The sequence below is a fragment of the Marmota flaviventris genome, chromosome 13, assembly GCF_047511675.1.
Source record: "Marmota flaviventris isolate mMarFla1 chromosome 13, mMarFla1.hap1, whole genome shotgun sequence".
NCBI lineage: Eukaryota > Metazoa > Chordata > Mammalia > Rodentia > Sciuridae > Marmota > Marmota flaviventris.
Window position 1 is genome coordinate 78215139 of NC_092510.1, and position 27618 is coordinate 78242756.

A 27618-nucleotide genomic window follows, 5' to 3' on the forward strand; every position below is an offset into this window, starting at 1 on the left:
GAAGTTTGTCTAATGGACAAAGAAAAAGGGTATTTCAAGCAGAAAGACTGGCTTGAATAAAAGCATGGGGACATGTCAGAATATGGTACCCATGGGATTATGTCCTCAAGTTAACTTGGTAAGCCTGAATTGCAGGGTTGAGGGTGAGACAGAAAATGGAACCAAAGGTCACAGAACTTCAGATTCGGCACTGAGGGATTTTTGCCTTTATTCAGTTCTGTGAGCAACTGCAGTTTGTTGGAAGATTTAAAAAAATTTTTTAAATTTTTCATTGAAGAGTGTGACATGGTCAGATTGCCATTTGACAAAGCTCACTCTGGTTATCATTTAAGAGATGGATTGAGAGGTCTGAGTTTAGTGACTCAGATTCTATTTAGGGTGTTAGTGTCTTGGTTTAGGAAATAAAAAGAAGTGAGGTTCTTGATTAAAGTGACAGAGTAGATATGAAATTCCCAGAGCAAATCCCTTCAGACCCACTTTATAATCAAGTGGGAGGTCAGGGAGGGAGGATTTCTTTTGACTTTTTCTCCTAGATTTAGCTTTTTTGTCTTCTACCCAATAACCCTGGACCCTACTAGTCTGTGAAAAGCAGCAACTGAAAAGTTTCCACCTTCTTACTTTGGACTCATATGGAATCAGGAACCCCGTGAGTATTATAATTTTACAAAGTGGTATATTGGAAATACAAGGCACACTGAGTATCCCAGGAAATATCTCCAGGCAAGGGCCACTTCCTTTGATTTGGAACCAACTTTGCCTGTGTGTTCATACAGTTTGGAACTTAGGTTCTTGGGAGATGTGTGTGTGTGTGTGTGTGTGTATGTGTGTGTGTGTGTGTGTTTGCACTAAGGCGTGTGTGTCTTCCTCTTCCTGAGTCCACTTGGAAAATGAAACCTTATTTGCCTTCCACCTAGGAGCACATCTCCTAATTGCAAAAGTTGGATTTAGTTTTTCAGATACTGCTTTATTATTGGGGCTACATTTCTGTGGTCTTTTTGTTGAGTTTTCCATTCTAAAACAATGAAAATTTTATACACACACACACACACACACTCACACAAATCCTTTTCATGAGCTCTGTAGCCCAGGGAGATTTAGTTTCATTTATCACATGCATCACTTTGTCTATGTATTCATATGTGTGTTTTAGAAGTTTTCTGACTAGTTCCAGGGGAAACCTCGTTTACATAACTCTAAGTATCCCTGTCTTATTGGGCTGTGAAGCAGTAGGCAAGCTACTTAATCTCTCGGAGACTCAGTATTATCATTGGTAAAATGAAAGGGTTTCACAAAACTGAAGTGCATCCTGAACACAATTGTGGTTGCTATTATTATTCATAACACAATTTGGATGTATTTCTAATATCAGTGTGATATTTATCAACTTTTCTTTCTGACCATGATTGTGATAAGTCTAGATGGCTCTTAGATCTGGTATCTTTTATAGGTGAATATAAGAGAGTTTGTTCTTTACTGAGTGGGTTAGAGTATTTGTTCATATGTTTAAATTCTAGAGAAATTTCTACTGTACTTCCTGTCCTATGGTTGATTATTAATAATTTATTTTAAAACATTTCCTGAAGTACTTGACAGCTGATGTAATGCCTCAGGTAAATTGGTCTTCACAATTACCATGCAGATTAATTTAGATAATCTCCACTGTCCCCATTTTACAGATAGGGAAATTATCTTAAATTCCATCCATGGCTAACTTTCTTGGGGACTTCAACATTCTGGCTCATATTTCTTCCTAGAGGCTGGTTTCATTGCTCCTCAACCTCTTGAGATCTGTGACCTTCATGTGTATTTCATATATGAAATCTTTTAAGCTTTAGTTAAAAAAATAAAAGAATTCTAGCCATTCAGAGCAGGAAGTAATTAATGATCATTTAATTCAGCCGAATCATTTTTCAGATGGGGCAACAGAAGAAGAGACTTGACTGAGTGAGTGATGAGCAGAACTGAGACTAGAACCCAGTGTCTTCCTCCGAGTCCAGATTCTTTCAGTTATGCCACTGTGCATTCCAGACAGCCTCTTTCACACTTGGCTTTTACCATCAGTGTTAGTGTGTAACCATGGTGCATGTGTATGCCTGAGAGTATTTCCACTGTGAATTTGAATAAGCATGAGGTGCAGTTTCAATGTGGAGAATATTTTAATGTTTGAATTTGTTTTCCTAAAAAATAGAAAAGAGGGGGAAAAAACCCAAACAAACAAACCCTAAAACCACAGAGAATTGATTCTAGTTTCAATTAGGCCACAAGATTTTCTTAAATAAATAAACAGGCAAGCTTTGCTTCAACTTGCTCTTTAATAATAAAAGATGAGAATAAATTCAGGTAAATTTAAAAGAAAAATTCTTGGAGGCCTACATACATGTCTTGGGGATCAGGAGAGGGAGAGAGGTACAGAGTTAAATGCAGTTCAAGGTGAGGAGAGGGGTCACAGTACTCCATGAAGTCCAGCATGGAGTCTCCCTTGCCCACAGAGGCCTGGGGAAGGTCATCGAGAAGGTGACTCTTAAGTGGAATCTGAAGGGTAGACAGGTTTTCCAGATAATGGAGCTGTTGGTGGTGCTGAAGGTCCAAGGGGTGAGGGTCACATAGGCAAAGGTAAAAAAGTGTTCATTGGCTTGAGAAATGTGGAGCTTATGCTGTTCTTGAGGAGAACATCTAGGGGGCTGATTTGAGAAGTGAATGATGGGCTTCAAGTACCATGAAAATGAACAACTCCTTCTAGATACAGCCACGTGCCATATAACAACATTTTTTTTTTCTTTTTGATACTAAGGATGGAACTCAGAGGTACTCAACTACTTACTGAGCCACATCACCACTCCTTTTATTCTTTTATTTTGAGACAGGGTCTTGCTAAGTTGCTTAGGGGCTTGCTAAATTGCTGAGACTGGCTTTGAACTTGCAATCCTCCTGCCTCAGCCTCCTGTGTCACTGGGATTATAGGTATGTACCACTACACTTGGCCATAATGACATTTTTAGTCAATGATGAACCATACATATTATAGTGGTCTTTAAAGTTCTAATGGAGTTGAAAGATTCCTATCACCTACTGAAGGCATGGCACAACACATTCCTCATGTGTTCATGGTGATGCTGGTATAAACAAACTTTGCCTCCAATCATAGAAAACTATAGTGCATCCAACCATGTGCAGTACATAGCACTTGATAATGATAATACAACTGTTACTGATTTTTGTATTACTCTTCTATACTTTTTATCATTATTTTAGAGTATGTGATTTCTAGTTATAAGAAACAAGTTTATTGCAAAACAGTATGCTGTGTGTGTCAGCCGCAGCTTCATACATCTTAAGTTTACCATGTTTTTTGATTACATTGGGCCACAGGGAGTGATTGACCCATACCATCTAAGTATGGTGCTGCAGTACATGCACATGATATGCACATAAAGTGATGATGGAATCACTTTACAGTAATGAATGAATATACTTGATTTTGTCAAAAGAGGGAAGGAGAAGATAGTAGCTACTTGATAGGTATATAGGAAAAGGCAAGAATGTTGAAGTTAGGAGACATTTGCGATGTGTTTTGTTACAATAGGGATCTAATAGAGAGGGAGGATTTGAACCATCAAAAGTGGAAGGACCCTCAATGGGAAAGGATAAGGCAAAGAATGATAGACTCTAAAGTGGGAAGAGGAACTACTCTTCTTTGGGTATGGAAGGAGAAGTTAAGGATATTATAGATCAGCATGGTGGTTGGTGTAAAGAAGTTAAGGGAAGTCAGGGTTGATCTGTGAAATAATTTTCTCTGAGACAATATGAAGGACAAGGATATAAGGATGACAGAGAGGGCTTGAGGTGAGTGCTGGGGTTTGGAGGACTCTTTGATGGGGATGGAGAAGGTCCTGGACAAAGACAAGAAGAGAATCTGTTGAGCTTTCTTGAGAGTTCAGCTCATATTAAAGAGCTCAGACCTCTCTTCTTCTTCCTCAAGAGCTTTGGTGCCTCCTTGGGCTCCATCTTGGATAGTGTTTAGGTTGAAGTGATATTTTTGTTCTATTGGGGGGTGGTGTATAGATTTGTGTGTTTGCTTTAGGGTTTTGTTGATTCTCACTTCATTATCTTGGTCCATCTGTTCCAAATGCTTTTTGGTTCTATAAATCAGGACAAAAGATAACAAGAAATTCCCTGAATTCTCCAACAAGCCACAGAAGCTGATGAGTTCTTCCATAGGAAATGCCACATTCCTAATAAAAATAGTTCTCAGAAACCTCCAAGTTGGCACCATAAGTAGAATTTTGTGAAAGAGAAGGGCAAATGAGTCAGCCTTTCCCCCGGGCTTCCCCTTCTTCCTGGTGTTTCTCATGTCCTACTGTTGCCACCATGACTCTATCCTCTGCAGAACAGCTTCTGCCTTTAACATTTGGCATAACTGTATAGATCAAGGACTCACCTATTTGTTCAGCTGAGTTATGCAGCAAAACTTGCTTGAAGATACCAGTGGGAAAATGGAGGACTTGTGTGTGACTCAGATCTTTGTGTAGGTTACACATTCCTAACTTGAGGTGCCTATGGGTGCCTGCCTTCCTTATTGTCTCATCCCTCCACAGAGGAGACACCCTGTGACTATTCACCTTTCAGGGGAACAGCTGCAGACACCTCTGCTTCTTGATATTATATCTAGAGAGGAGTGGATCTCTGTTTCCTGCATATTTAGGACTTACTGTCATAGTTCTTTTTTCTGTGACTATTTTCTTCTCTGATGGCTTTGGCTTCAGAAATAGCCTATACTTAGCCACAGGTGAGCAGCTTTCTTGGTAGATATCAATCAGATAAAGGTAACATCCTATGGTAGAGTGATCCCAATGGTCATAGAAAAGATTCACACATGGGGAAATTGTTTCCTTATAGGAAGCTTGGTGATATGGGGAGCAAGAGGAGCAAGAACAACAAAATTACTTTTAATTCCATTTGTTAGGTACCTGTTATGTGTTCTATGATTGACATATGTTATCATTAATCCTTATTTAAATCTTGTTGAGAGGAGTATTGTTATCTCATTTTATAGAAAAAAAATGAGGCTTGGAGAGAGAAAATAACTTGTCAAGGTCACTGAGCAACTAGATGGCAGAATTGGGATTCTGATCAGGACTAGTTGACTGCAAATTCATGTCATATTGGGTCCCAGATTTAAGATCTATAGCTGTAGGAGGAATGACAATTTTGAAGTGGGTCTGTGGCAAGTGGAAGAGAGAGTAACCAGGGAGGTAAGGCACTGTTCATGGGCAAGTGCAGGCAGGGAATACCCGAGGGATGGCCTGGCTCAGAGAGGACATGGGAGGAAGAGAGAAGTATCTATTCTGACTTCTTAAGTGGTTTGATATGGGGAAAAAGCTGTCAGTCTATTCTGCCATCTTCTCCACAGATCTTTAGTAAGGTTTAGCTTGCATACTCACTGTTTTTTTTTTTTTGAAGGCCTGATCTTATTTGTTATTCTTTAAAAAATTCTTATTTTTGACTGGACTCAGAAGTAGAAGCTCTCAGAGAGGACAGCCTGGATCTTTTGGCAATCTGTTCCTGGCATTTTTCTTTGGCTTATTTCATTCTCTTGGCCAAAAGTTTAGCATATTCTGCAGACTCTTCCATATTCTTCTTAGTACGCTATTTCTTCAGAGCAATACGCCAGGGCTTGTATTGCAGGACACGTGGAGTAATGAGCTACTGAATCTTTGGAGCTGTGGTCCTGTATTTTTACCTTCCTTGTTTAAGGGTTTTCTGACATCATATTGGTGGATATCATCTTCCTTAGAGAGATTGATAAGTTTGTAGATTCTATGAGCTCTTTTGGATCCCAGTTGACAAGGCGCAGTAGTATCCATAAGTCCAGGAATAACCTTCTCTCCATTTTTTTTTTTACAATAATCAAGTTGCAAATGCTCAGATTGGCATCCACAATGCAACCTTGAACAGATTTGCGCTTTCTCTCTCCAGTTCTCCTTGGTCTGTAACAGGAATGCCCCTTACTCAGTAGCAGGTGAACATGGCCATGGGTCAAGACATCCTCTTCCTGGAGAAACCTAGTTTGTCATTCCTGCCATTGATTGGGACCACATAACCCTTCCATGCTTCACCCAGAGCATCAGCAGCAACATCTGTGGCCATACGCGTCTCACAAAAAGTATGAAGTTTGCGTTCATCACCCACTTCAGTGAATTTCTGGCAGCCAGTAGCTGGGAAGGAGATATTCAGCTTCATCTAGGTGCAGCTGATCACTCACAAGGCACCACAAAAAAGAGCTGCTCATTGGTTCTTTTTTGGAGTAAATTTTTTGGAAGGATCCTGAAGAGGTCCTACATTTGGGTTGATATGGAGTAAAAGAGAGATACAGGCTTGGGATGGAGGAACTGGAGAACAAGGACACAGGGACTTTAGGCACATAGATGTGTTAGGAAGATTATTCTTGGGGGGAAGAAAAGTGTCAGGGTGGACCGAGACCAAACCCAGGTAACATGAATAGTGAAGAGGAATCAGTTTTAAGGAGAGCTTTGGAGGTGGAATCAAGAACACTTGGTGATTTAGAATGAGGAAGAGGATGGACTTGAGGCAAATTCCAAAGTTTTGGGGACTGTATGTATGTTGAACTCATAATAATGCTGAAGCAAAAAAAAAAAAAAAAGATTGAGAATTCTTTGAAAAAGTGATGAGGGGCTGTGTTATAAAAAGAAAAAGGCAATCAGGACATCTTTAATACAAAACCCAGTGGGTGAAGAAGTGATTTTCAAACTTATTGAAGCCTCAGACTCAGAATTTTTTCTTCACCTATAGTTTAGCTGGAGCCCAAAGCAGTCGTTTGGGTTGAAGTTTGGGCTGGGGCAGCTCCCCCACAGCTCCCTCCATGGCCTCTGTCGGGCTCTCAGGAATCCCCAGTGATCCTCAGAGCACCAATTGAAAAATCAGAGAATAGAAGATAAAGAGGCAAAATCACTGTGATAAGGTGTAGAAAAGAGCAGAATAGGAATGAAAGAGATAGTTACTGAATATTATGAGAGACTGTTGCTGGAAGACTGTAGAAAGTTCCTGACTTCTTAAGCCCTGCAGCAAAAGACTTTAGAGCCAGAGGGCTCATTGTAAGGTGAAAAGAAAAGAGTGGCCAGCAATTGTCAACCAGAGAGAGTTTATGGCATCTTACTGAAAAGAAAGAGGAAGAAAAAGAACAAAGGTCCTCAAGTTGAGGATATGGACTGTCTAGGACTTCAGAGAAACCAACCTAAAAATAAATGTATTAAATGTGACCAGTGTGAAGCTTGTTATGGATAGAAGGAAGGATGAAGAGACAGGGAAAACATGGAGGGTTTCTATGAAAGGACACAGAAATCATATTGCTTTGGGATGGGAAAATAATGGCAAATCTGTGTTTCCATGATAAAGCATTTGACTTTTATAAAATATTCTGAGGGTGAAACAAGAAAATCTATGACAGTGTTTTAAAAATGCTAAGATTCTCTTGTGAGGCATTGGTATAATTTTTGCAATAGCTTTTTTTCCTGCATTTTTTCTGTTCCTGGCCACACATTCAGCATTTGTTGGCAACTACCTCCTTATGACACTGTTCCATATCAGATCTGAAAAGAAGGAATTCCTCTTAAGGAGTTTGCAGGCTGTTTGGGTAGAGGACGGGGAAACTGAATCCTCTGTGTTACATCATCATTAGGTAAGCTTCAGGCATACTGTGAGCAGAGGGAAGGGTGCAGGTGATGTGGACCTACCTGGGTTTGCGGGTTGGAGGTGACACCTGAGTGGAGATTTCCTAGATGAGTAAGACAAAGTAGATAGACAGAATGGGAGTGGGAAGCAGATGCGCATTAGGAAAGGGTGCAGAGCAAGGCAGGACACCTAAAGGAATATAGAGAAGGGGGCGTGGCTGGAGTGTGGGAATATATGGCGGGACATGAAGCAGGAGAGTTTATCAAAGGCCAGGGCAGGGAGAGCTTTGTGGCATAGCTGAAGGACTTTAATCCTATCCTGAAGGCAAAGAGAAATCACAATGACATATTTATTCTCTGCCTTGCCAACCTTATATCACATTGATTCTAGATTGCATGCTCAAATTAACCAGAATCCAGCTATACAACTATTTTGCTTGCTATGAGACTTGGGACATATGTCACTTCTCTGTTTTCTGCCTCAGTTTTCTTATCTGTATGATGAGATACTGCTAGTACCAACATCTCAGGGCTAGAGTGAGGGAGAGATGGCAAAAACACTATATACATTTCATATTATTATTAATTTAAAGCAAATTAATTTGTTCCTGTCTTGCTTTTCTGTTTTTGAAAATTATCTTGTTCCCATGGTAAGAAACACACAGAAAATACTTCAAATGCTGTTTTAGATATGAGCATTTTGGTCTAGAGACACATTTTTATCATGGAGGAAAGGGTAGTTTCTTTAGATTTCATCTGCCCTTTTACAGACTTGAGCACGCTCACAGGGTAAGCAGAAACCTCCCAGGTTACATTTTTGGAAGCAGGTGACACAGTCAAATGATGAGGTGAGGTGGGGGCCGATCCTCCCCTTGAGCCAGGATAGTTAATGGTGATAAACAATGAACTTGGAGTTTTTAGTTTACCCATGTGTCTTTTAATGCTCATGGATTTTTAAATTATAATTCTGATTTTCAGTGTGAGAAAACTGAGACTTAATCCATATCCTCAGATGGGCAAGACTTGACCCAGATCCTCTGATTCTACTTCCTGTACTCTTTCCGCTCTCCCTGTTGGGTAGGAATTAAATGGAGAAGCTGAGTTTTCCTTTGAGGGTGTGGAACACCAGCTGGCTGCTCACTGCATTCTTTGTTTGAGAATTAAGAGAAATTCTGGCCAGTGTGAAGCTCCTTCCTATACATATTCCTAAACCCAAGTGGGTGAAACAGACTAATTATTGTTAGAATCCAAGAAGGTTCCAGTAAACACCATAAATTTTCTCCAAGTTTCCTAACATATAGCCTTCTGGTAAGTTGGAAGAAGAGGCCTTAGAGGTCTTAAAATATTTCCTCTCCTTCTACCCCCTCATCCCATATTCCCTTTAAGCTTTACTACAGTATCATTTTCATTTTTAAACCTCCCAATGTTCGGCACGGATCATCTGTTTTGACTATAGCCATATCTAGTATTTTAAATACTTTAGATATAAACTCCTAGGGTGCTGACTCCAGGGGGGTCAGGGAATTGCAGAGAAAAGAGTGAGACTGTGGTTAGGGAAGTCTGTAACCCTCACAGGGAAGCTTTAAAAATCTGCAGGCACTCAGTGTACTTTCCAGCCAGAAAAAATAGTTGGAAAGAGAGCCGCAGTGTCCTGCTAGGCTGATAGTTCTAGAACAAAAGATCATCTCTTTAATTTCAGACCTTCCATCCTTCTCTCCTTTCATTGCAACACTCTTTTCTTTCCTTCTTTCACTACCTCCCCACCATTTAGAAAATTTAGTTTTTGTTCCACGAGTGTCTACTTCAATAAAAGAAGCCAAGACCTACCAAATAAAACTATGAAAGAAAGAAAATTGTTGAAGAAGAAAAAGCATAATCTTGTTTTAGGACAAAGAGCGATTAGTTTCCTGGGGGAATTTAAAAGAAGAAGAAGATGAAAGAGAAGCAGCAGAAGCAGCTCACATGCACTTCTTTGCAAAGTTGCAGATCAAGGTTGTGTTGCTGCGTACAGATAATTTGGAAGCGACACATCGGCTTGAAAAATGAACCATTCCTTCATGGGTGAAATTTAGACTATCCCCTTCTATCATAATTATCGACAGATTTAGATTGAAGTGATTGTGGAACGCATTGTCCTTAAAGATATTCAGGGATGTGACCACGAACAACTCTGATGGAAATGACTGAAAACAGTGCAGTTCTTCCGGCAGCCCCTGGAATGGCTGAGATATGCAAAAGTGCTGGTTTGATCCAAAAGGTATAAATAGCACTGGAGGGGGGAGGCTGAGCGGGGCTTGCAGACTGCTGTGTTGGAGGAACAATTTGACAGAGACAGAGCAAGATGATGATAACTTGGAAAAAGGATAATTCGTCATGATTACCTCTTCCCCCCCCTCCTCCCTAGAGAGAATAGCTTGCACCCATTGGAATTCATGTGTGGGAGGGGAGAAAAGCAAATTGGCATTGTAACAAAGAAAACATATCATTTTATTTTTTCCTTATCATTTTATCTTTTGCTTTTCTGGGTCGATGCTTTGGGTGCATGGTGGCATCAGATTGTGAAGGTTCTACTAAAAAGATGTGGCGTGTTGATAGAGTTCCCCGAAGGTTTTAGACATATTAGTCTGAGTAGCTTTTTGTTAGTAAGTGCTGCTCCTGAATGTGACTGCTTCAGGTTTATTACTGCTTATGCAGAATCATCAGGCCACAGAACCTCCTCTACCAATTTCCTACAAATGCTTCTGCCCCATGAATGTAAATGGTGCTACCCGCTATCACAGGTTTAAAGGCAAATCCTAAAATTTTTGTAGCAAAAAATTTTGAATAGTCTGCTTATTTATCCTTTTTGAAATAACATTTGCTGTTTTTAAAAATAAAAGTAGCACATACTCAATGTAGCAATTTTAGAAATATGCAGAAGTATGAAGATTAAGGATAGAATATTATCAATAATTCCTTCACCCATGTGTGTAAGTCTATTAGGGTTCCCCAAGGACCTTGGAGTCTTCTGCCTGACCCATGACAGGTATGGTGTCCTTTCTTCTTCTCTTCTGTCTTTATAGTTGGTTTTTTCCCTGCTTCTCCTGTCTCCTCTTTTGTGTCTATGATTTTGGATCATTGACTAGGGGGCAATATGGCCCTAGTTTCTTTATATCAAAATTTGTTGGGCCACAGGAGCATTATAGGAAAATGGATTTTCCCATAGACAATTGCCCTGGAAGAGTGTCTGTGGATGACCACTCTAGTAAGATAATGCTTCCTGCAGTCCCTCCTGGGAGATGGGAGTGAGCAACAGTGGAGAGCCCTGGAGGAAATGGGGGGCTGAAAGTAGTGTTGTCACACTTAGCAAATAAAGATCCAAGATGCTTAGATTCTCATAAGATATTTAAAAAATGCTGACCTGAAATTCATGGGCAGTTTGTATTTTATTTGGCAAACTCTAGGTGAAACAGTAGCTGAACCTTTGGAAAGCAAGGATTCTAAAAAAAAAGACAGGAATAGGAACGTGGCCTCCTCTTGCTTCAGCAGATTCATGGGAACCTTTCATTTCCAGTACTGGGCAGCCCCAGCCCCTGGACCTAAGTCTGACCTGCTTCCTCCTCTCTCTACCTCCAAATGATCACCTGTCCTGGTGATTCTGTCACCTAAAAACTCTCTATCTGCCATCCCCACGCAACTGCCTAGCCTTAACTGGTGGTCTTTTGGACCACTGCAATGCTTCCTTGCCTCTGGCATGTTCTCCTTCAACTCAGCTCTTATACAGTTCTCTTGCTGAGAGAGCTCTTTCCAATCAAGTTCTAGTTATTTTCCCTGTTTAAAGGCTTTCAAAAAGTTTTCATTGGATTTAGGATAAAGCCTCAATTCTAGAAAATCTGGCCAGAGCTCCCAGATATGATCTCTGCTCTCCTCTCCAAATTCATGTCAGTTGTCTCCCCATTCTTTACATTCACTGTAATTTAGCTCCCTATTCTCTGAAGTAAATGTGCTCTTCCCACACTCGAGCCATTGGACACTTTTTACAATTCACTAATGTGCGTAAGTCTATTAGGGTTCCCCAAGGACCCTGGAGTCTTCTGCCTGACCCATGACAGGTATGTGTTCTTTCTTCTTCTCTCTTTGCAATTGGCTTTCTCTCCTCTTCTCCTGTCTCCCTTTGTGTCTATGATTTTGGATCATTGACTAGGGGGCAATAAAGCCCTAGTTTCTTTATATCAAAATTTGTTGGGCCACAGGAGCATTATAGGAAAATGGATTTTCCCATAGAGAGTTGCCCTGGAAGAGTGTCTGTGGATGACCACTCTAGTAAGATAATGCTTCCTGCAGTCCCTCCTGGGAGATGGGAGTGAGCAACAGTAGAGAGCCCTGGAGGAAATGGGGGGCTGAAAGTAGTGTTGTCACACTTAGCAAATAAAGATCCAAGATGCTTAGATATCTCATAAGATATTTAAAAAATGTTGACCTGAAATTCATGGGCAGTTTGTATTTTATTTGGCAAACTCTAGATGAAACAATAGCAAATCATGTATTTCTTCTCTACCAAAACCTGGGCCTGGTGCTGAATCCACAGAGGTAAGAAGATGTGATTCTTATCCTATGGAAGTGTAGACCAGGTCCTCAACATTCAAAAGACATCCAGGGGCTGGACCACCCCATCAATGAGGTAAGAAGCAAGTGAAACCTGGCTTTCTTGAGCCACCATACCTTTCCCATCTTTCGTAGAAACTTAGACATAAGAAACCTTTTTCTCTTCCTTGAACTCTGCTATTAACATACAATAGCATAAACTTGATGATACATGACAACTGACCTCACATCTGGTGGCATGTCTTAGTCCATTCTGGCTGCTATAACAAAATACCTTAGACTGGGTAATTTATAAACAGCAGGTATTTATTGCTTATGATTTTCGGAGGCTAGAAATTCCAAGATCAAGTTGCAGGCAGGTTTGGTGTCTGGTGAGGGCCTGTTTCTTATAGAATCTTCTTGTGTCCTCCCATGACAAAAGGCACAAACACTGCACCCTCACAAGATGTTATGGTTTGGATGTGATGTGTCCCCCCAAAGCTCACATGTGACACAATGCAAGAAGGTTTAGAGGACAAATGAGAGCCTTAACCTAGTCAGTGAATTGTTCCCCGAAAGATTAATTGAGTGGTAACTGAAGGCAGGTAGGGTGTGGCTGGAGAAGGTGGGTAACTGAGATGTGCCTTTGGGTATATATTTTGTATCTGACAAGTGGAGTCTGTCTCTCTGCTTTCTGATCATCATGTGAGCTGCTTCACTCAACCACAGTCTTCTGCTATGATATTCTGCCTCACCTTGAGCCCCCAAGAATGGAGCCAGCTGTCTATGGACTGAGACCTCTGAAATTGGGAGCCCCTAAATAAACTTTTCCTCCCCTGAAACTGTTCTTATCAGGTCTGTTGGTTACAACAGCGAAAAGCTAACTAAAACACAAGACTTAGAGCCCTAATCTCATTCACTGGGGCTCCACTGTCATGACTTAGTCACCTCCTGAACCCCCACCTCTTATTGTTATCACATTGAAGATGAAGTTTCAACATAGGAATTTGGGGGAACACATTCAGACCATAGCAGGGCACAGGAAGGAGTGATGTGTGGACTGTGACAAAGCAGGTCCTAAAGGGGTAATCACTATTCAATTCCAGTCCAATGTTACCATGAATAAATGTCAAGACAAATAGAAATCCAAATTTTAATGTAACAGACAGCTTTCCTCATTGACCAATAATGAAAATCAAAATAAAACAATAACAACAAATACACAAAACTCTGAGAATCAGACAAAACCTCTCTACAGGTTTGCTTTTTCTCTTGGGCCTTGTGTGAGAACTCTGCTCCATGTCTGGCTCACTGAAGTACGCCTGGTTTACCTGCAGTCTCCTTACTCATCGTTCAATGTGTTGAAACATCACATTGTACTCCATACATATATGCAATTACTGTTGTCAGTTATAAGAATTTTTTAGAGGTACTTCTGACCATAATGTTTCTGAACCGCTATGCACAACCCTTGACTCTGTCAAGTTCCCCTCTAGGTTTTTTTTTTTTTTTTCATAATAGGAAAGCACTTTCTCCTCATAGCACACATTCCCTTGTATTGTCATTGCCTAGGTAATGATGTCTGTCCCTGGGACCATATAACCTTCATGTGGTCAGCCACTCTGTCCCCTTGTTGACTTCTGTTCTCGTAATAGAGTTCAGTTTGCCTAAAGCATCACGGGTGCTTAGAAATTAGTGGTTGAAAACATGAGGGAGGGCGGAGGGATGGCTGTAGTCTCCCACATACGGGGTGAGAGCCTGCTGCGTTTTCCCTTTTTTCTTAGGAATTAAGCTCTTGATTCCTTTGCAGGGTTCTGCCTCCTGGGCTTTCCCTCCTCTTCAGGCTCCAGGCTGACAATCTCTAGTCACAGCAACCAGCAACTCATGTATTTTCTCCATGAGTCTCACTTCACCTCTTCTCTGCCCTAAATAATGGTCAGTCACTTTGTGTTCTACTCTAATCACATGTGAGGAGGTTAAATCCTGCTTGTCCCTTGCCAGAAAGCTCAGGGCAGGAATTAAAAGCCCTTCCCTGAAGCAGAGTCACGGGCATTTTGACACTTTCTGTGTAAGCCCATTTGATACCCCCATCCCTTCCAACTCTGTGGGTGTTAGTGTTTACCATACTGAACTCAGGATCGTCGGGCTTCATCCATGTTTCTTAGTAGTCAGTGACATGAACAAAACACTTCTGATAAATAAGGATGATGCATTCAGAGAAGTTTTATGACGATAACTACTTCAGGTAAGACCGTGATATAATTCTAAGTCAATTCTTCAGAGTTAATATTCTATTGCGTTTGTTTAGAGGCCACACCTTTTTTTTCTCCTTAATTTATCCATATAATTTTCTTTGATTTATCAGTATAATTTCGGATGCCCCATATCTCTGTGAGGTACTTTACACATATGAAAGGGGAGGCAATGGGGTGGTGTTTGTGTGTGTGTGTCTGTGTGTCCCAATGCCAGGTTGATGGTTCCATCTACTCTCACCTTGAACAAATGTAGAGTCTTCAGGTCCTATACTCAGGGCATGGGTGCAGGTGTGTGTGTATTTGTGTGTATGACCAATGGAGGAGGCATTCTTGACATGGATTACACTGGATAAGGAACTGGGCTACCTGTTAGAGCAGAGGTGAGGTGAGACTCATAGGTGATGTGCTGGTTGCTCTGACTGGTGATTGTCAGTAGATGCAGGGAACCAGACCTCCACTCCCAGTTGACAGTAATGGGCAGGAGCTGCTAGAACAGCTGCCCACTGTCCCTCCATTTCATTCTGCTTCTCTCCACCTGGCCCTCTTCTTTTCTCTCAGCCTTTGGAGTCTTTACTTAGTCTAGTGGCAACGATGAAGTCTGCTCTCAGTCTTTCTGCTTCACACCTGGACCAGGGGCTTTTAACTCAATATTTAAAAACACCCCCCCGTTTTCCCAGTCCTTCTGGTCCTGCTTTACCTTCAAGCAGGAGATGATGCACATTCAGTGCCTGGACAGAAGGAGGATGTCCTCGGCATAATAATGAAGAAATTTCATGACAGCAAGATATAAAGGAAAAGCACGCTGGTTACTGCTTTAAAATATTATTTTATACCACCTAGGTTTATGTTGCTTTATCCTACTTGGTTGTAAGTGGGTTTAGGATTTTAACAGAACATCTCTAGGGGGTGGAGATTCAGGTGTATTTGTTAAGCTGACCTTAAAAAATATGAAATAAGGGTGAACACTTGCTTAGTTTGTTAAGTGCTTTTATGTGAGATGTTATCTTTATACTTAGACTCTGAAATGGGCAGATGGACCGTGTTTTCTTGTGTAACAGATGATGGTCAGAGAGGTCATGTGACTTCCATACACCTGCAAAGGGACTAAACCTCAGAGCACTCTGGCCTTTAGGATCCAGGCTTTTGGACTCTAGACCAAGACTCCTGCTTCTATCCCCAGCCCACCTTTCCTTGACTTGGAAAGGTTAACAGTGTCATTGAGGAGTCTCTACCTACAGGCCCACCTAGGGTCAGGAAGGCCCCTGACACACCATCCTACATCCTAGCTACAATGAGTTTAGATGGACCAGTTGCCTTCAGTGACCTTTCTTCATGGGGACCTCCAGATCTCTCCTCCCCTGGGGTTGCTAAAACCTCTGACCTGTTTCTTAGGTCAGTATTTAATTAATTGGTTGATCTAGCTATCAACTTTTTATTCCTGGGCCAGACTGTGGGGAAAGTGGTGTATTCTAGTAGAACACAGAGGCACAAGGAAGGAGGATGAAGCCTGCAGCTAGAAAGTGGCTGACAGCTGTGTGCAGTGATGGAGGGGTGAGTGGTCAGAGATGGGATGGTTAACCAGAACCAGGGTCAGGGAAAGTTTCATGGAGTGAACTGAGATGTGAATTAGGTCAGAGTTGGGGAAGGACATTCCAGCAGAGGGGTTACCTCCATGGAGGCCTGAGAGTGAGTAGGCTCATTTTTTTTTTTTAAATAACTCATTTGTATGTGGTGACTGCTATCAAATTTATGATGCAAGTACATGGAGAAGAGCCATGGAAACAGAGATCAGATCCTGAGGGGCCCCAGAACCTAGAGTAGGTCTCGACTTCATTGCTGAGGGGGTGGTCACTGGAGGATGAAGATGATAATAGCAATTTTTTAAAAATCATCTTTGCTGAGGTGTAGAGGATGAATTACAGGGAAATAAAACTTGACACTATAACATTAGTTAGAGAAGGTGAAGGTGGCCTAGACCTGAGCACCATGATAGGCTAGAGAAGAGGGACCCTTATCTCACATGCTTAAAGGATACATTTGCAAGGTGGTCAGGAGGGAGAATTGATGCTGGTAGAGGTAGAGTGGATATGGTGATGAAGGAGAGGAGAAAAATAGGCTCATCTTCTCATTCCTGGACAAGTAGAGTAAAACCCTAGGGGAGAAGCAGGTTATGGGCATAGCTAGGTACATCAGGGGTCAGTGGTGTTTAATGTGCTGGAGGGAGTAGTGATACTCAGAGGTGTGGCCTTCCAGCCCTAATGAACTCTCCCTGGGAAGACTCTCACCTCTTCCCTCTTTCACCCAGAGAGATCAACCTGAAAGGGAATCTGGATTAGCATTGAGGAAGAGGAGGGCAGGGGAGCAGAAGAAGGTGGATTTGTTATTCTCAGTGGTGCCCAAATGGGACCTTCATTTCAAGAGCTTCAGGGATGCTTAGGCAATGAAGAGACAGGAAGGAGGGGAGGAGCTTGCCACACAGCTTCCATTAAAATCAAGAATTAAAAAAAAAAAATGCCCTTGCTAGACCTGTCAGGGGACAAGAGGAATAACTTCAACTCAAACCTCAGTTGATCCCGATCTGAAATAGATTTAAACCAGCTCCCCAAAGCCTGGGCAGGTTTTTTTAATCAAAACCTGTGTTTCAGGTTCCTTTTGTTAAAGAAATGCCCTTACTTGATGGAACACCAAAACCTCATTAAATTGCAAACACCAGACTATAAAAGATGGAGAATGAGCAATTGCACTTAAACTGCAGCTCTCCACACGTTGCCCAGAAGGACAATGAGTTCTAAAGGTCAGGGTTACACATGGCATGGTAAGTGTGTGTGTGTTTTTTTTCCCTTCCAACATTAAATACTCTTGAAAAATGGAGGTGGGGAGAGAGAGAAAAAGAGAGAGAGAGAGAGGCTTGTAGTCAGTCTCCTTCAAGAATGAAAAATAAACTTTTCCTCTCCTGCAAGGGGGAAAAAAAACACAAAAAACTCTGAAGAAAAGCAGAAAGCTGCTAACTAGTTGTCTAGCTGTCTATTTGTGGACACTTCCTTTCATCTTGTCATATCTTTTGTGCTGTTTGAAATGTTTGGAGCTTAAGAGTGGAAGAACACTCAGTGGAATCCAAACTTTTATTAAAAGAAAGGGAGAGGGAGGACCACAAAGTTCTGACAACAAGTGTGTGTTTAGATGTCGGGGCCATATTTTGCTCAAATACCAAGCAGAGGAGCGATTTATTTTTAGCTAAATGAAGAAGGAGGAAAGAGTGGGGGAAAAAAAAAGCCAAGAGCCAATTTCTATTAAAAAAAAATACACTAGAAGATAACACATAGGAAACCGACCCATTTTGTGGGGAGTTGCAGAAGGGGCCTGGAGGAGAGGGGGCCTCCTAGGCAGGCTTGGCCAGGGTCCCTTTGTGTGGGTCCTTTGGAATGCTAATTTCTGCACCATTGTCCCTGGGAAGCCACTTTGCTTTCTCTCACTGGAAGCCCTTTCTCACCCTCTTGTCTTTGGTGGTCTTCACCAGCTGCTCCTATTAGCTCAGAGCCTCAGGAGATTTTATTTCTGTGGATGTTGTTTTGCCAGACCTCTTTTTATTGGATCGATCCCTCAATTTGATTTTCATTCCTCCTTGCATTCTTCATCAAGGGTTAGACCATCCGATTCTGGTTTCCTTGTCAAAATTAGAAACCCAAAGTGGACTGTCATAAGGATCCTGGGGTTTTTGCCTTTGACATCTATTTTGGAGGAAACGGGGAGATTGAAATCTTAGCAGGAGGATCTCTTCAGGGACTCGGATTTTCCTTTAAAAGGAACCAAATCCTGAAATAAAATAAATACCTAGACTTCAGATGATGTTACAGAGAATCAACAGAGGGTCCAAGTCTTTGTTTCTTTGGCTGTCTGTGTGAACCATAATTAGGGGAAAAGGGCTTAGGGAATTATCTACAGCTCAGTTTTCATAGTTAGTTTTCTTTTCAAACTGGATACTTAACATAATGCTCTGAAAATGCATTTGAAAGACGTCGTCTCTGGGTGCCCATGGTCTGCAGTGGCACTGACAGATGGGCAGAAGCTGGAGAGGCAGATGGGCTCAGCTCACTCATGTCCTGAGATACCAGTAGCATTCGGTCTGCACATCTCTGTGGTACTTACTGCTTTTTACCTGGCAGAACGTTGAGTCCTACTCTTCTCTATTTCCTCTACACATCAGGAAACAGCAGGTGCAGGGTGATGGGGTAGCATAGAGGAAAATCCAGAGCAGGGGTCAGCCAATCTGGCCTTTGCAGCACCTCTTCTCTGGACCTCCATTTTCTCATCTATAAGACAAACCTTGTTGTCAAACAAAGCTTTTCCCAGCGAGAACAAACCTGGCAGTTAGGCGTTGTTTGTACTACTTCATAAGCTCCACATGCCTGTTATTGTCTCTTATAAAATTCAGTTATTTGCCTTCATTGTATTTATCACACTTTGTAATCACATGCAATTTGTTTGTGGTTTATTGGTTAATGTGCGTCTCTTTCAATAGGCTGCCATTTTATTCACCACCTGGGCACAGAGCTTGGGTTGAGCAGGTACCCAAACATACTTGTTGAATGAGTCCTGTGAAGGCCTATCCATTTTAAGCACAATGATTCTATACTTGATTTGGGACCAGAATTATAGACTTGGGTCTGATTCCCAGATCTATCACGAAGTCACGGCCTGATTTTGATCAAGTAACTTCCTTGAGCCTCAGTTTCTAGTCTAATAGCTCCTTTGAAACAGAGTGTATCCCTTGAGCCTTGCAAACCATCTCCCAGGCAAAGAGCTTCTTTAATATGTTCTCTTATGTCTTCTTGCCCCGTGGGTACATTATCCTGAACATATCTGGGTTTTTCATTCAATCCAGAGCTGAGAGCAGCCAACACTCAGGGTTTGGTCTGACTCAGGCAGAGATGAGCAGGGCTGTTTGTCTCTTGATCTAAGTATAAGTCTATCATCATTGACCAAGGGTAACTTTAGCTGGTCACATGACTGCTGATTCAGGTTCTGCTCCTCATCAGCTAATACCCTTCTTCTCTTCACATTGGCCGTTATATTATTATTACTTTAAAATTCAGTTTTAAATCCCCTTGCGGTTCTTGTTAGTCTATAGATAGAGAGTCAAATTCTCATTTATTTCCTTTTTGGTTCTGAATTTATCTTAATGCCTTTTGGTGAAATTATTCCCCTGTTTTCCAGGAAAAAAGTAAGGCTCAAATCACCTAATTATATTGTTCTGTCATTCTTTGCCCAGTCACTTAGCATCTTGAGTTCTTGTTCTGTGCCAGGCCCTGCGTCATGCTCAGTGAGGAGGGAGGAGAAGTGGAAGATCACACTGCAGTATAATCAGTGTGACCACAGAGGCTCAAAGAGCAGGAAGCAAAACCAAACCACAGGGACCAACGGGGGTGGCAAGCTGGCCACTTAGCATCCAGGTTGGATGGCCTTTAGGCTTGACCCCTGAGGATCAGTGTCTAGGTTTCACTCCTTTGCATTTTAAGGTCTTTGCTCTTTTGTGTTTCCATGCCAGACTGCTGGCACCCTGAAAAGAAGAACTCTGTACACTGATGGCCATTCATTCATTCATTCATTCAATGAATACTGGAGGACCTTCTCAGTATGGGGCTATACAAGGGAATACAAGGAAAATAAAACAACAGCAACAAAAAAACAAAACACAACAACAACCAAAACCCTCTGTCCTCCTGGAAATGCTATCACTTCCTTCACCTGACCTGCTTGCTTTAGGCCACTTTACACCTTGCTCTGACTTATGTCCAATGTTGTTGATTTCTGATCTCTTGGTTATTTGCTTGTTTATTGCTTTAGCTTAACCATATAGCAGGGACCTGAGATGGCATCTCTGGGATTTCCTCATCCAGGTGATGCAGACTCTTTCTCTGGCTGTGTGTATGGGTCTTGGAAAAATACTCTTCTCTACTTGATCAGAGCCTGGAACCCGGTTCCTTCTCACATGTGCCTCTGGGTGCCTCTCAATGCAAGATCTCACTGGGATTGTTTCAGCTATACATGCCCAAACTGGAGAGCTGAGGAGCTGAGCAGGGCCCATCAAGTGTGGTGGTTGTGGTTCACAGCAGAACTCTTCCAGGACTGGGAATAAAGAGAATAAGTTGCACTTTGCTGGGAGAGGGAGCCAGGCAGACCCTTTTCAGTTCTAGGACCTAGTCACATATGCTAGTATTTTAGTTAAGGAACTAGGTTTAGAAGGGAAACCAAGCCAGAAGTCCCTCATGTGCCTGCGACAAGTGATGATGGTGATGGGAAGGAAAAGAATAGTAGAAGTAGTAGTAGTAATAATAATAATAATAAATTAAAAATACACAATTCTTTACAATGAATTGAGTACTGTTCTGAACATTTATGTGTATATTAACTAGTTTATTCACAGGATTTCACCCTCACTTTAAAGATGCATTTCCTCTTGGAAATGCTCTCATGTCTTTAACCTGACCTCCTTGCTTTAGGCTGAGAAATAAGTTAACTAACCTGAGGTCACCAGGTAGAAAGGCTAAGACTGGGAGCTCATGTGGATGTCCTGGACCATCCTGGAGAAATAGACTCTGTCTCTAGACCTTAAAGCTAAAGTTTCTAATTTACCTTTCTGATTAGAGTCTAGGCAAGTGGAGGAATTTGAGTCTCTGGCTGGGCAGGGTTGGTTGTTGGGGGAGGACCATTTCTGAAATGGGCAGCACGGTGAAGTGCACTGGGGGCTTAGAGGAAGTCTGCAGACAAGACAGCTGTGGGCAGTATTTCTGTCCCTCTTCTTTTCCAGGTTTGCTATTACTGCATCCAGCATCTTTCGTTTTCTTCTCTGTAGATGGGGTCACTAAATTATGATCTGCATTCTCTTTAGTCTTAAAATATTTGCAACAGTACTGTCCAGATTTTTCTTTTTTGCATTTGTAGTAAGGAGGATTTATGTAAATGTGGTTATTGTCTAATGCAGTGGCTGGATATTGAAGAGGGTGCACACATACATTGCAATGATCTCTTCAGAATTAGAATGCTACTTCAATGGCCTTCTTTGTTAAATTATTCAGTTTAGTCTGGGATTTTTCAGGGTCTTGTAAGGGTACAATTACTTTGTTATAAGATACTGAGAACCTCCAGAAGATGCTAAAATCTCTAGATGATACAACTGAGGACAGACATCTCTGCATTGAGAGATAGGTCCTCCCAGGGTTCCTTCTGTCACCTCTAAAAATGTGTCTTACGATTGTCACGCTTGACTCTCATGATGTTGAATGAAAATTATGGAAAGGAGTGTGTTTTTATGGTGTAGTGTAATGGGGAAAGGGGTGTTGAAACCCTTTGGCATATCTACTCCTTGAAACCTGGAAGGAGCTTTGATGTGACTTCCTGCTATGGTTCATACAGGAGAATCCAAATGAATTCCAAAGAGCCCATTGGTGGGCTAATCTTTGTTCTTCTCTGTGTTGTTCTGGAATCCCAGGGAGGTCATCATTTTGGTAATGGAAATGCTAGGGAAAGCAGAAACTGAGGTATGACTTCCCTTATCAATGAGCAGAGGGTCCCATATTTACCATCTTAAGCACCTCAGAAAAACAGAAGCCATGTTTTGTGCTTCTTGGCATTTTCCATGGTATCTTAACTGCTCAGCAAATATTTGTTAACTTGAGTTGAAGGGTGGGCTTTCTTTTCACATGGGAGTTGGGTAAGATGACCTGAGGGATTCTGTAGATTTTTCTGAGGCCAAGTTCAGTGAATGAATGAAATAAAACCTTACACTACATACTAGGGACTTGCTAAATATTTGTTGAGTAAAAGCCCTTTTCCTGGATGGATGCTGAATTGTAAAATCAAGGTCAAAAGGGGCTCTGAGAGTTAACTTGTTTAAGCACTATTCCTTACATTCAGTCTTTTCTAGGCAACCGGGACTCCTAAATCCTTCCAGCAGACAGTTCACACAGTTTGAGAAGCTAAGCTTCTGGCCTGGAAAGACATCTGCAGTGTTCTCCCTGTAAGCAGTGATACTCAACAAGCATTTGGAGGAACTACCTAACAATGTTTGGACAAGTGCATCAGCAGAATTCTTATTGTAGAGAAAAGAAGCCTCCCAAAAATGCTGCCCACAAAGGCTTTCTCTTGGGCTCCCTTCATTCCTGGTTGAACTGTGGATACTTCAGCTTTCTGACATGTGAGAAGCATACTCTGAATCCATAATCAGTTTTTATTTTTTTAAAAATTTTTTTGGTTCTTTTTTTAGGTATACATGGCAATAGAGTGTATTTTGACATATTATACATACATGGAGAATAACTTCCCATTTTTGTGGTTGTACATGATATGGGATTTCACTGGTTGTGTATTCATCTAAGAACATAGGAATGTTATATCCAATTAATTCTACAGTCTTTCCTATTCCCATTCCCCCTCCCTTCCCTTCATTCCCCTTTGTCTAATCCAATAAATTTCTATCCCCATACCCCGCATTGTGTGTTAGCACATGATCAGTTTTTAATTCACAGGTCTATAAATAGTTTCTTTACGGATCTTCCAAAGACTCTTTCTTAAGCTCCTTTATTGATGGATATTCGACTTACTATTTTGTACCTTCTGGAAAACAGCCTCGCTATGTTCAAGAGGCTTGGCCATGGAGCAGAACATACCTGTCTTTGAATCTAGTGTTGAGTGGCTTTGAGCAAATTATCCTTTGTGAGATTTACTAACCCTGAAAGTGGAAATAACATTACCCTGTTGGATTGCTATGAATAAAAGAGAGGAAGTACAGCGCTAGGTATCAGATAGGTATATGAAAAATATTTGCCCCTTCTTTTCTTGTTGCTGTTATAATTTTTTGTTTTCTGCTCTGCCATTCTATTCCTTTGTCTTTTTTTTTTTTTCCCATAGAGCTGAGCATAATGAATCAGTGTTAAGCCTGGTTGCCCTGTCTTTGGGTCTCGATTATTTTTGCCTTTTCCCCTTGTAAGTGAAGCATCACCTCCTGGTTCCTTGTTGATTTTCAGAGGCACGACTGTTTGACAAACCATTTCAGGTGCTGTCTGCAGGCTGCCTAACGAGCCCTCATCTTTCACATCACTGACTGTTCAACTGATTTAGGGAAAAGTGCCCCCCGCTGATGTGTAAGAAACAGATGCAGCATAATTGTTCCCTGTCTTTGCTCCTCTTCTTTCCCTCCATTTCTACTTCCATGCCAGCTTTCCCAGGAGGCCTGATTGGTCCCCTTACCATTTCTCTCATGGGAATATATTCTAATAATGCAATTTATTGCTAATAGAGGTATCATATTAATTAATATTAACGAGTTTTAGAAATCTACTGTTGCTGTTTCATGTATGTTCGTTATTTAATGGCCTGGTTTCCCATTTCTTGATTACTTTGAACCTTGAAAATGCTTTCCGCCTGCCTTTGAATGTCACCTCTATTTCTCCCTGATTTGGTGGCTCTCCTCTTCTTGCTTTTTCTTCTTAGGGTAGAAAATATAATGCGTGTGTGCTTGTAGTCAGTCTAGTAGAGTTATGAGGCATAAGTGCCTTTAGCCAACTTCTCTAGCTGTGTGATTCAAAGTAGCAGCACTTGAATAGAATCTATGCATTTTCTTATCAATCCTGTTTCCCCCATAGACTTGTGGTTTGAATCCTGGAATAGTAAAAATACATACTTGAATTATGGGCTCCCAGGGCTGCCTGGGACCTGAAAAGAGGTCTAGTCCAAATCCCCATATGATGCTTTGCTTGACTGCTTAGGCAACACAGAGACATCAGAGCATCTCACCTGTCTCATATGTATCGAACTGGCTGGAATAAAAGAGATGAGTGTGATACTGAATTCAGCAGACAATTTTCATTTGGGTGGATACATATGTGGTTGTGTTAATGTCAGAACAGCAGACTTTTTATTGTTGTTGCTGTTAAATTAGAATGTGTTGACTATATGAGTCTGTGACAATTGGTGGTCCCTTGAGGATTTGTGGATAAAGCCTTAATACTCTGTTACAGATGTATGCCTGCCCATGGTAGCAGTCTTCCCCAGAGCTGCAGGAGGAACTTGGTCAGAGTGATTCAATTAATCCTGTTTTGTAACTAGGATGGAAAAATTCAAGGGAAACTCAATTGCCTCTGCCAAAATCCAGAAACTTGATGCTAAGGAGCTGCTTAATTGTGGTGGTTATTTTAGGTGTAATTATTTAAACCAGGGATTCCCATCTTCTTTGGAAATGAATTTCTATTCTGACCTCTTCCACAAAGGATTTGAGGCAGCTCAAATATTTTGTTTCATTACACAGCAACCCTTTTTCCTCAAAGAGCTGAATGGAATATATTTATTTTTCAAATTAGCATAAATTAAACTAAATGTGTTCTGAACATTTTTCAAAAATTAGGGGGTAATGTAGTAGGAAAAGCTCTAGAATTGGAACTGGAGGATCTGGGCTTCTCTCCCAGCTTCATGAAATTAGAGTATGGTCTTGAACAAGTCATTTTGGTTTTATATTTATAAAATGGAGAAAAGGGTATTGATAATATCATAGTGACCGCTTCCATTCATTGTTAATATGTGTCAGTATGTGTTTTAGCTCTAAATTCCTTTGTTTCCCTGCAAAGTTTGTTTAATGTCCTCTGTTTTAAGGATGAGAAAGATAGAGGCTGAGGGAAAAAAATGGGGGGAGTCCAAAGAAGGGACAGAACGTTGGCTTCTGTAGCTCTTGTGCCAGGATGTGTCCAGATGGAGGGAGGAGACAGATGAGTCTGGTCCTCTTCATGGTATGTTTCTCATGGTCATGAGAGAGGTGTCAATGAGCAGAGTTGCCTTAGTGAACCACACTCGTCTCACTGAGGGTGCCGAGTCCCATCTCAGTTGGGTTCACATTTTATAGGCTACATATACATAGCTCAGTTCTTACTCATGCAACTGAAGAAATAAAGGTTTGTGGTTGGAGAACCCGGATTCAAGTCCAGCTCTGCTTGCCTTAGTTATCTCAACAAAGTGGCTATTACGGTTTAGATACGAAGTGCCCCCTGCCTCCACAAAGTTCATGTGTGAGTCAATGCAAGAGGTGACATGACTAGATTATGAGAGCTGTAATCTAATCATGGGATTACTCCACTGATATGGATTAACTGGGTGGTAACTGTAGGCAGGCAGGGTGTGGCTAGAGGAAGTAGGTCACTGGGGCTGTGCCTTGGGGGATTATATTTTATTCTTGATGAGTGAAGATCTTTCTCTTTGCTTCCTGGGTACATGTCCTGAGTAGCTTCCCACACCCTTCCACCAGGATGTTCTGCCTCATCTTGCGTCCAGAGTTATGGAGTCAGCCAACCATGGCCTGAACTTCTGAAATCATAAAATAAATTTTTCCTCCTCTAAGTTTCTCTTTTCAGGTATTTTGGTTACAGTGATGAAAAGTTAACAGTGGCTTATGCCAATGCAGATTTATTATATTGTTGTATTCATGGGTCAGGTTTCCAGGCACCGCCGTTAGGCTCTCTGCCGAGGATCTCAAAGGTTGCCATCAAGGTGTATGCCTAGTTGTGTTCTGATCTGGAGTATCGATTGGAGAAGCTTGTTCAGATTTTGGCAGAATTCATTTCTTCACTGCCTAAAGGAGATTAGGGTCTTGGCTTCCCACTGGCTATTGGCTGAATGCCACCACAGGTCCTGGAGGTCACCTGCAGTTCCCTACCATGTGACCCTCTACTTAGTCTTTCGTACAATAGAGGAGCGTCATTCTTCAAGTCAGCAGGAGAGCCAGACTGGGTGTACTTACAGGGTAGATGGAATCTCCTTACATAAATCAGTGTAATCACAGGAGTGACATTTCCTTCCCTTTTTCATATTCCGTGGGTTAGAGGTAAGTCTCTATATTCAAGGGGACTCTCAAAGCTTATTTGGAGTTTTCTGTGGGAGGTGTAGCTATCTTTTCTCTTTCTCTAAACATGGTTTTTTGGCTGGGAAAAGCTAACCATGCATGGACCTTCAAAGGAATACAATGATGGGGGAAGTGACACCTACTTAGGTGGTCATGTTGGACAAAGCAATTCTGGTTTCTGTATTGAGGTCAACTCTTGTTACACAGAGTTGGTGCTTGGAAAACCACTTATTCTTCCTGAATTCTCTTGTTAAATTGGGATCTTAATTATTTACCTTCTAGGGTTGTGGTGGGATGGTGGATGTCAACAAATTTATTTACAAATGGTAACACAATACACTTGCTTATCACCTTCTGGATTCTCACCCACATCGGCTTCTGAAACATGGCGTGGTGCCAGCTTCTTTTCTAGGAATTCATCTGCTTCTGCCCCACAAAAATAAAAATGCAAACACTTTCTGGCACGATGAAAAATAATGCAACCATTTGCACATTTTGGATGCTTAAAAATCAACAGGGGCCATTATAAAGAGTCTTCCAAGCATCTTTTAAAAGGACTGACATGTCATCATTTTGCTGAGAGTTTTCATCTCTTTTTTATTCCACCTTATAATTTTCCTTCTGGACCAGTTAGTGGGGGGAAAAAAGAAGTTTAAAAATCAGTAGTAAAAGAAAGCCTTAAGAAAACACTCCCATAGCCCACAGTTACCCAGAGATTTCTGAAATGGTCACTTCCTGCCTCATTCTGGCCTTGCATTCTTATTCAGGTGCCTGGGTTGAGAATCTTTGGTTAAGAAAACAGGGCCATAATGGTATCTTGTATAAACATATGCTCACTATTAAAGGGAGTCTTATGATTACCAGAATATTTATAATTTTCATCTCAAGGATTGGCTGAATTGGGTGGTTTAGTTTTTTATGGTTCCAAATCTCAACATGCTTCTGACAAATGGTAGATGGACTCGCCCTTAGCAGTCACTCTTATGCTTGTAAAATTAGATGGTTTAATTCAATTTTTATTATAAGAGTTTCCTACATTCCTTCTGGGGTTCCCATTAACAATGCTTAGGAAATGTAAAAACAATTTCTATTGTCCTTTCGGGCAAAACACTAGTTAATTTTCACTATTTTTGACTCTTTGTTACATTCAAATTACCCATTTTTGAGGGAGACATTGATAGGAGCATTTGACTTCTCCAATTCCTCTATAATCGGTAGATTTCCTGGC

The 27618-nt window shown here is 41.3% G+C and overlaps 1 long non-coding RNA gene and 1 pseudogene across 1 annotated transcript in view; one reads left to right on the plus strand and one right to left on the minus strand.

Moving 5' to 3' along the window:
• The first annotated feature begins 515 nt into the window (after positions 1–515).
• LOC139701527 (uncharacterized) overlaps positions 516–27618 on the plus strand; it is a 101239-nt gene continuing 74136 nt past the window's right edge. The window contains exon 1 of the long non-coding RNA XR_011704051.1: positions 516–646. This is a non-coding gene — a long non-coding RNA (uncharacterized lncRNA). The remainder of the gene's footprint in view (positions 647–27618) is intronic.
• LOC114098750 (small ribosomal subunit protein eS6-like) lies at positions 5494–6240 on the minus strand (annotated as a pseudogene).